Source organism: Melanostigma gelatinosum (genome assembly GCF_949748355.1).
Source record: "Melanostigma gelatinosum genome assembly, chromosome: 12".
Lineage (NCBI taxonomy): Eukaryota > Metazoa > Chordata > Actinopteri > Perciformes > Zoarcidae > Melanostigma > Melanostigma gelatinosum.
The window spans coordinates 5,472,205-5,483,096 of NC_136645.1; positions in this window are offsets into that span (position 1 = coordinate 5,472,205).

Sequence of the window (10,892 nt, forward strand, 5' to 3'; positions counted from 1 at the left end):
AAAACAATATTGTTTCAATAAATAAATGTTTTTCCAGCTCTACCTCGTCATTTAAAACACTCACACGTTCACCTCAGAGATGCAAAATTATTAAATATAGATATAATGGGGTGACTTTTTTGGTCAATACAGGATAACAATGTCGTAATATTTACAGAGGTTATAACCGTATTTTGTTTTAATCAACGAAAACATCTTGTAATAGCAAGGTTAGTTTTAGTAGTAAGATTCTGAAAGGGCAAAAATGGTGAGGGTAATATTGAATTATTACAGCTCATTATGGTAATAATAGCTCAAAACTGATTACCGGTATATCAATGTGATATTCCTAAAAACAGTGTAAGTCAGTGCAATAACTTAACAAGCACATTCAAATTCCAGTGCATCATCAGTAATTACCGAAAGAAAAAGCACAAGTTCTGTATTTTGTTTCATGTACTGTAACTTTGAGAGAAACATTCCACCTTCACAGTGGAATTGGAGGTAATAAGTAATTTTTTTCTCGATCTGGCCACAAAAAGCATCGATTGTATGTTTTGACTGGGGAGGTTTTAACACCTCGTATTATTTCAGTCAATACCCCAAAGGTGCACTGATCCAGTCCTAACCAGTGATACTTTCTTTCAACTGTGAACACGGTCTTTCCCTTAACAAACAGTTATCATTCTTAACCAAGTAGTTATTTTGACCCAAACCGAGATGTTTTGGGCTCGATGCAACATCATATCATGGATTTGATTTTGGAAGATTTCTTTTTAATTTTAATTGTAAGTGTCTCAATGTAATTTGTTCATCTCTGACCAAATAGTCTTCCTGCTGATTGTGGCCTTATATTAGTTAATGCTTATATAAATTGTTCTGAAGGGCAATTACAGACAGCAAGGTTGATGGGGCAGTGGTATATGGTTTTAAAATATATTCAAATATATGAAATTATGCAGACATGTACTGTACTCAACGGCTTAACATTTGCAAGCACCACTTGGTAGTCAAGGTGTGCATGTCCACTCAACACACCGTCTACAGAAGGGCTTTAAATATAGAACATCTCTTTGGAGTAGTATCAGTCCCAAGAACAGAAGAAATAGGGAAGAAATGGGAATTCGAAGAGCCTGGACACCTTTCAGTTGTTACCATGCCAACAGTCCAAAAGGCGGTGTGTGTGTGTGTGTGTGTGTGTGTGTGTGTGTGTGTTGTAGTGGTTTCTGTGACAATTTGGCAGGATGTATAGCCGAGTGTAGCCTGCAATTTGTTAAAAGGGGTTGTTTGACCCTGCGGGCGCAAGTGTGTGAGTGTGTACTTATTGAGACACACACACACACACACACACACACACACACACACACACACACACACACACACACACTAGCCCACCCAAACTAATCTAAAGAACTTTAGTGTGAACTGGGAGAACTCTCTGCTCGGCTTGATTAGACCTGGGATCATACATTTCTCCCAAATCTGCATCCATTTATCCATTAGTTAATCCGTTCCTTCATTCATCCATTTGTCTACTAAGAACAAGATAATATTATAAAGTTACTATTATAAGATGCTAATTAAATCACACTGGCCATGTAAAGCCAATGTTTAGCTGTTGGAATAAAAACACGATGAGAACATGGACATTTTTGAGCGATATTGCAATATTCCCTACACATAATACAAATAGCAATGCCAGTGTGCTTGTTTTTCTCGAGGACAAACTTGGGTGGGATAGGGAGGCTGCAGCAGGTGCAGCGTGATTCACATATTCATCAGCAATACATTGTGCTTGCAGAACGCACATCCTAGCGAGACTGCGGTTAATGTTATTGGTCATTCCGCAATTTTGCTCAGTTGGCCAACATTTTGCCGCAAACGCCAAAGTGCTGACCAAGGCAATTGCCTAGTTTGCCTATATGGACGTGCTGGCACTAAATAACTCACTCTGGAGGGACAGTATATCTTTCTTCCACAAAACATTCCATCATTAGGTGTTCAATGGAGCTGAGAGCTGCGACTGCAGAGGCCTTAGTTTACATCATATATCTAACAATCCAGTGAAGCCTGTATGAAGCCATCTGCACTCCTTTTGTGTCTCATCTCATGTATTCAGGATCTTACCATCACACACTTGGTCACAGGCTTTGCTTTGCGTGTAGCTTTACCAATGTGTATGTATGCTGAAGTTGAGACTTTCTGCTCGACCACCCCAACGTTAGCCCCAGTGTTGTGTAGAAAATCCAAAGGTCACATAAGAGCAAAATTGGTGGATTGCCTATTGCCCGTTATTACCACATCATAATCACCTCTCCCACTTCACATCTCCATGGTCGCCTGATTGTTTTGGTGCAACACACACACACACACACACACACACACACACACGCACACACACACACACACACACACACACACACACACACACACACACACACACACACACACACACACACACACAGCAGGGAGCAGCATGGGTCAGATCCTCCATAGATTCGGACACTAAGACCCCCCATGTTGGACGCTGGCGTTCTGCCTATAAGGACTCGGGCACAGTGAGGGTCTGGCATCTCTCTGCCTCGGCTCAGCTCAGCTTTTATTCCTCAGCTTTTCTCTACCATCTTCATTTTTCCTCTCCCTCTTTGGTCATTGTGGGCACTCACCACCATGCACACTGTCAAACAAATCCAAGGTTCTGCTGAGCCGCGGATGAAAGCACTAAACCTTTGTGGGAAACAGTATTCTCTATCGCCTTTCAAGAAACTTAAAGACACAACTCTGTAGTCCAACTGATTTCTTGTCTCCTGGTTAAACTGTATATTTTAAGTTGCGCACTGGATTTGAACCAACAACCTCTCTGGCACCGAACATTCTTCACCAGCCGAACAATCACATCAGCTGATCAGAATTTTCATCATAATCTGTAATTAAAACAAAGTCTTACCCTTTGATCTACATCTACGAGAACATTAAGTCACGAGAGATAACTCAATGTTAAAGGTACTGTACCAGTGCCTGTGTCCAATGATTGACTGTCAATGATTCATATTTAAGACAAACGAATGACTTATGGTGAAATATGTGTACATCTGATTTCAAGACATTTAAAAACAATATACTGTGTTCTTATTACGATTGTAACTTTCATACAATCAGGTATTGTCACTGAGATAAATATCTTTGCAAGAGGATCTGGACTAAAGTCATTCCATTGACGTTGTACAAATTAGTGGAATGCAATCTTGTTACAAAAAGAAAAAAATGTTTTCTCACTTCAAAATGTTTTCATCAGTGAAATCAGCTGCTGCTGCTTCCTGTTTGTTTGGAAAGACTAAACACCGCAGGCTCTTCTGTAGCTCATGTAACCCTGCTTTCAATTCCCAAGCAGCTGCATTAGTTTGAATCCTGAGTTCAGCTTATCTCTGCTGCTCTCTGCTGGAAAAGGTTTAGAATTGCAAAATCTTGGTCAATAACCAATTCAATAAATCCAGAATAAAGCATTCATATTCATAACAAATGAATGAAGAATGCACTAACTGTGTCATTACACAATATTGGTATGTAATAAGGTCTTTACAAGATTGATTTCAGTAAGAGATGATACCTGACCATTGCGTGTTTACTGTGGATATTATTGAGTATTACATTTGCCAAACAATATGAATGTTATAAACACGCATTAAGTGATTCTCAAGGGATGTTATTGAATTTTTTTTTAGAATTACAATTTCTGCACAGCAACGGAAACATGACCAGTTAGGATGTGCCACCAGAGGTCACCGCTGGATCACTGCAGTAAAAACACCGTAATGAGTGAGTGCAATAGGGCAAAACCTAATGGAGATACACTAATGTGTATGAAATATAATGATTAGAATGGCAAATTGTCTATGTGGACGACTGAGAAAGAGAGACAGAAATAGATCAACTTTAAATGTCCTGCAGTCACATATGGCTGACAGGACTCCTCATGATCAAAGCAGCGACAGTCAGAAGAAAAAAAACGATCACGCTATAAGAGGAGCACAACTTAATGTATTTTATTCACAGGAAACAAGTGTTACTGTATTAAAATGTACAGCTTTAAACTTGTACTGGTGATCTACTATCTAAAATGTTGAAAAATGTCCTGTCTTATCTCTGACTAATGGTTTTGTCCTGTAGAACTCTGACATAGCAGCATGCAGGTCAAAAACTGAAAGGTGGGCATTTCACAGCTGCTGCTTCATACACGCTTTCATCACTCAAAGGTTGAGACACGAAGCAGGCGGCTCCTGGCCTCATTCTCATCGTAAATCGTGTGATAAATGAGTTTAACACGTCTGGCTAATCATTTACCACTCCCCCCCCCCCCTTTCCAATCACACTGTGATTGTTAGCATGCTAACACTCAAAAGTGTTAGCATGCTAACACTTTTGAGTGTGGGAACGTGTTGCTAGTCACCTTATGTCCTGGTTGCATATATTAATGTAGCTCTGGTGCCATGAGGCAAGGAATTCAAACCGACTTACATCAATGAAGTGGACGTAAACAAAAACAAGCTGGAGATAACTCCATTTTTAGATTTTTTTGTTTTGGATAAAACCATGTACCTTACAGTATGAATGCAATGAGTATTTAGTCAGTATCCTGTGTTCACTCACGAAAAACGAGAGTACTGTCTGTAGTACCATGGTTGCTTTTTGTGATGAGAAAAAAATACGCCTTACATGGAAAATCATTTTACATTCCATCACTTCAAGAGAGACTTTGGACAAAAGAAAATCACTACCTGTGTGATCAAGGCCTTCATGTGTAAATGAATGCTTTACATTTTATGAGCTGCAAAATAACCGGTTACTACAGCTTAAACAAAAAAAAAAGCAGTGAAGGAAACTGCGCTACATTTCCCTATGCAATGCTATTTATTTAGTATGCAACATGTTTGGCAACTATTGAATGTCAACATGATGCGGGATGTTGACATGCTCACTGGTAGCACGTTAATAATTTTAGCATGCTAATTCTCATTTCAAACTCATTTCAAAGTTTTAGGACTCTATCCTGCAGCACTCTATAGTTTTTATTTCTCCACAGTTTTGGAGTGAGGAAATGATCATCAGTTCCATCACAAAGTCACAAAGTAATGTACCTGTATTTTAAAATTGTACGCTTCAGTAAAAATGTTCTTTGGGTGTCAGAGAATGTGTTTAGGCCAACTCAATAAGAGGGTTAGGATAATACATCCAGGTAATCACAAGAAAGCCATCACACTCCCACTTGATATAAGTCCAGCAAGACTTGTTGGCATTGTGTTGTCCTCCTGTGTTGGACTAAAGCGGCCGCTGGTTAAGGACAGTTTCCTTCAGTGTGAGTCTCTCCCACCGCTGTCAGAATATTGACACAAGCTTCATCATCAGTCAGATAACAGTCTGGTCACGGACGCCTGATTATTTCAAGACCAGCTGAGCCTGAGGTGACATAATGTGTGTGCGTGCGTGTGCGTGTGTTTGTTAATGCGGCTCAGATAAGTACAAGAAAATGTTTCAACATACTGTGAGCCTAAATGGATGTTAGATAGTGCTGTTTCAATGTGCTTGTGTGGGTAGGGCTGACCTCATTTCCACACAATGCTTGGGTGTGCCAAGTCTGCAGGATTAACGAGTGATACACACCTCAGCATGTTGAAACTACGTGACTGATAGGGGCAGTTTTGACTTTTAACTTCATCGACTGCACTAACACAAAAAAAGCAACCAAGCAATTTAAAAACGCTCTCCCCGACTGAACTCTTGGACGTTGGAATGTCTACCTGCTCCAAACAGAGCACATGAAAAAGAACTGGTTGGTCCTCAACTCTCCACTGCAGATCACCTGACCTTTTTAGAGTCAATGGTGACCTGAAGTCCCTGATAATGAAGCCATGCACAGGGCCTCAGGCTGCACACCGGATCCTGACATTAGAAAAATACATTGAGATTCGATGATTCAGCAAAACCTGATTACGTGAAGTTTTTCAATGAGACATATTTCCTGCTGCAATATTTAGGTGTCGCAATATACTGTTTATACGAAGTGGACGTCTCTTGGTTTGTGGACTGTTGTCTTGAAACCTCGACTTTGTCATTTGGTCAGACGCCATCTTGGTTTTTGGCCGTTGACTTCTCGACTTTTTGTCGCCAGAAGTGACACTAGAGGGTGGCGGTAAATACAACCAAAGGCTGAATAAGATATTTTTAGTCGACCAAAATGTTACAATTTAGTTTTTCATGGACTGAAAAAACAATGAAAGACTTTTAGCTCTAAGTCGAAAACACTGACATGTTCCAAACCGGACAATGCCGTGGTAGCTACCTATTAATGACAGGGTAGCCCTGCCCTGATTCATTTCCTGTTTTGTACATTATTTAATAAACTATTTGCTGTGTATATTGAAAAGGATTGACGTATCAAAACTTCTTTAAAAAGTTAAGATCAGTGAAGTCCGTAAATGCACCTGATAAAGTTCTGGGGTGATTGGCCCAAAGATTTCTGACAAGTTTTCTGAAAACAGGGTTTCGAGAGAAATGGGAAAATGAAAAAAAGATTTGTTTTTCGAGCAGAAGCCCAACGATGCAGATCAACTGAGAAGTATGTTGTTTGAGTTGATTTAAAAAATGTCAACTTGTTTGTTACACCAAAAGGAAATAAGCTGCATTTATTGTGCCTGAGTAGTGGGTGAGATTTGCAACCCACCAGCCAATTTTGGTAACAAAAGAGAAAACAGCAGGTAATAAAACAGGGAAAACACTCACAGCAGGTATTTTCACCTTTTTACCACCTGAACATTTTTAACTCAGTCAAAGTGAAAAATGTTTAATAGCTAATTCCTTTTTTCCCCAGATTTACTCTTCAAGACTTCAAAAACATAGTGAACATTGACCTCTAAAGTTAGACTCAGGATTACGTTCCCATGAAGCAAGAGCTGCAGGCACTTCATTTGGCTATTCACTGTTGGCCTTACAGCTTTAAGAATAGATGTGTGTTGAGCAGTGTCATGGGTGTGTGTCCAGGTTTAAATTCGGTCAGCTTGCAACCCAGATTCTTTGTGCAGTCAAATTTCAACTGCATCTGAGGAGCCAGATAAACATCTCTCGAGCTCATAAAATATCAGAGAAAATAATGATTGTATGCAGGCTGCATGCAGGATCATGGCAGACACGCCCACAAATATGTCTCACCACACAAATGCGAGGTGCTTTATCTGCAATTTATTGCAATTTGATAAGCAATACGAAGATAAAATTGCTCATGACTTTTATGTCTGAAAGTCCAATGGTGAATGATGCTCAACAAATTCAGTTTCAGCCAGGCGATAACCTCCGGTTCTGACGAGTGAAGCCAATGCTGAAGCATCTTAAATTTGTAGGGGCCGACTCTTCTGGTTGCAAAATGTAGTCAGATTCCATAGAAGTCGATGAGAAAATTGCTACTTCTCACTTGATTTATTACCTAAGTAAACATTGTAAACATGAGTTTATGGTCTCAATTTTTTGTTTCAAGTCTTCAGAATTACAGTCCCCATTTACATTAAACTGGACCTTAAAGCAGAGTCTGCTTTAGGGCGGGGCTTATTGTGATTGACAGGTTGCTGCCACTACTAGAGCCGTATACAGCATCGCTACGTCACTCCACTGCAGTCCTGATATGGTAACTTCCGTTCACTGGTTGCAAAAAGCCAAGATGGTGACGGCCAAATCGCCAAACTCAAGGCTTCAAAATGGCAAAAGTGCACAAACCAATGGGTGACGTCACGATGACTCCGTTCACTTCTTATGTACGGTCTATGGATTCAGCTGAACTCTGCCTTTTTTGTTTGGTTTTAATTTTGTTTTACTGGCCTATCAAACAGGTGTGACTATGAAAATGAATTGTACGTTCTATTTAGGCATCTTCATTCGTGTTATTGGTTCAAGAAGCTGTGTGTTTCTGGTGAAATTAAGCCAAATGTTTTGGAACTACTATTTCTGTCAGGGCTAGAGGTGAGCCAATCAATGTAATGATAAAACTGATACTAATTCGTGTTTTGAGTACCAATACTAACATCAATAGGATCAATTGATACCAAAGAAAGGATCGGTCTCACATAAGATCTCGTTCTTGGCACATGGAAATGGTATGACTCGGGAAGAGATATTCTGGTTCGACAGTATCTGCCAGCACACATTCTTCTTCAGCCCTGCACAGAGTTAATTTGTGTACTCAGGAGACTGTTGATCCTGTCAATGACTTAACTGATACAGTTTGATCTTGACCATTGACTGGATCTCCATTACTCTCCTTAACCCGAATAAATGAAGATGAAATTAAATCAACGCATGGAAGGAATCCTTACTATTTGTATGCTGGCTATCACACAGGTATGCTTGCTATTAGACTTTGCTCTGCTGGACCTATACTTGTGGGAAATAGACTTAAACATAGATTTCTCTTACGATGTTGACAGCACTAAAGTGAAGTCATGCAACAGCTGTCAGCCAATCGTGATAGCCTCTCCTGAGTACTTTTGTCTGCAGGCCATCGAGTGGTTGCTACGTGAACAGGACCCGTGCCAACTGGCAGCCCGAATCACACAAGTGCCATGAGTGTCACATGGTCTGTCTGTCAATCTCTCTCTCTCGCTCTCTCTCTGTTACCAAAAGTGTCACAACCTTCATGTTGCCTTCAGATCTGTCAGGTCTCTGTTGTAATGCCGACATTTCCAAACAGACTAAAAAAGGAGAAAGTTAAATGTTATATTTGAACAGGAGTGGCAAGGAGTTTCCTGCATTCAAAGATCACAACCATACAAAATGGAAGGTAAAAATGCTGATTAAAAATGTTCTACTGTACAGAAATATTATCAGTAAAAGTTACGCAACAGTACTAGTACTCACTAAGCAAATTAGTATGCCTAAAATTGAGTATATATTTACTTATTATGTAAACATAGGTGGTACATTTTTTTGGGATCACAAACGCGACCAAAAATGTTGTCAGAAAAATAAATATACAAATGTTGATCTTTTTACTAATGTCATTGACCCCAATCCATGTTTTGGATTTCTGATTCAGCGACAGGCAGCAGTGGTGATCCAGTAAAGGTCACAGAATTTGAATTGCAAGATAGAAAAAGTGAGATTAAATGAAATGTTAAATGCTCCAAAAGAGAGCACAAGAGCTCAATTAGAGTAATCAGAATCAGAACCGTTTATTGCCAATGTATGTAACATGCAAGGAATTTGTCATGGCAGGTGGTGCATAACATTAGACAATAACATTGAACAATAAACAACAATCAACAGTGCAAGAAATAGAAACATATTACAAATTTACAACAGAATTTAAAATAATATAAAATAAAGTGCACGACAAACGGATAACAGGACTGTAAAGAAGTCTAATGTAAAAGTGACAAGTGTATTTAAAGATGAAGGGATGTGCAGGGGAGTAGTAGGGAGGGAAGGAAATTGGGAAGAAGAAAAAAATGGAATATATTTGTTTTGAATATTGACTATTTATTAATTGATGTAATTGCTGTATTCGAAGCAATTAGGGGCTGGAATGTCAGGGCCATATCTTTAGTTTTGATTACAAATCATAATTTATAATTCTGCTAATATATTTGTATGACCTAAACACATTCCTTTAATTTATAAATGAAAGGTTAAATTTGCATTCTGTATAATTATTTTTCTTTAGAAACTTTTGTGATAAATAGGATGAGGATCAGCTGGTATAAGAGGAAGGGGTGGGATTGAGTCTCGAGTTGGTTTTTTCCTTTGTGTAGAACGGGGCATCGGAACAGTCTTTGACCTCACGTTAAATGGATTATATTTTGCTGTTCAAAGTGTCGAGAGAGAAAATGAATCAATCAAGTGACGACAGAGAAATCAACGTCTGCAAGAGTTATTATTTGGACTGTTTAATGAGTCAGAAACGGAGCCCCGTAACGTGGCCCAGTACAGAGGAAGAAGAACCAAGAACGGGTCACCACAGCCTCTGTATACTCACCCAGACTGTTGGTAGCAGTCCTGAAGGCATCCCAGTCTGTACAGTCCAAGCACGCCCGAAGATCCTCCAGAGCTTCACTGGTCCACTTCTTGAATGTCCTCACTACAGGTTTACAGAGCCTGAGTTTCTGCCTGTATGCAGGAATCGGATGGGCCATGACGTGGTCAGAGTGTCCCAGTGCAGCACGAGAGACGGCATGCCCCGCTGATTGTTAAACACCCAATATTCAAAATCCCAGTAGCCTCACCACCAAAATCAAAAACATCAACTTATTTGCTAATCGTTGAAAAAAAAGACACTGAAACTATCATATCATATGTAAAAATATATGTGAATTTCTGATGACAATTTTTAAGTAAGGTCTATTTTTAAACCACATGAACAATAGTCACTTTTTAATTTTTTATTCTTATAAACCTGTTATCAGTGTTTTGAAAGGTTAACCTGGATTTTTCCAGCATTTTTGTTCATTTTTGAGTTTACTTGGTTGTAAATGCTGCTATATAAAGAAATGTGTTTTCTGATGCAATACTGAGTCCATGTTGAGATTGATTTTAGTACAGCCAGACAAGTCTGTTGTCTTTATGATCATGCACAAGTGGCATGTTTGATACTTTGAGTCTAAAGTCTTCCTGCAGATAATCCAGAGGCACACAGAGGCATTGCAGAGGGGGAAAACCTGTCAGCGCTGTTATTTTGGTTTGAAGCATGCAGCCTCTAGGAGGCACAAACAGGCCTTTGAACTCTCAGCCCTGTTACTAAAGGATCAAAGAACTTAAGGCGGTTGGGATGACCTACGATTTAACAGTGCAAAATGATATTAAGTTCACCCATTTCTGTCAGCTGTGATAAAACATTCCTCACCCAAATAAAGTCAACTTTGCGCCATTTGATGTTT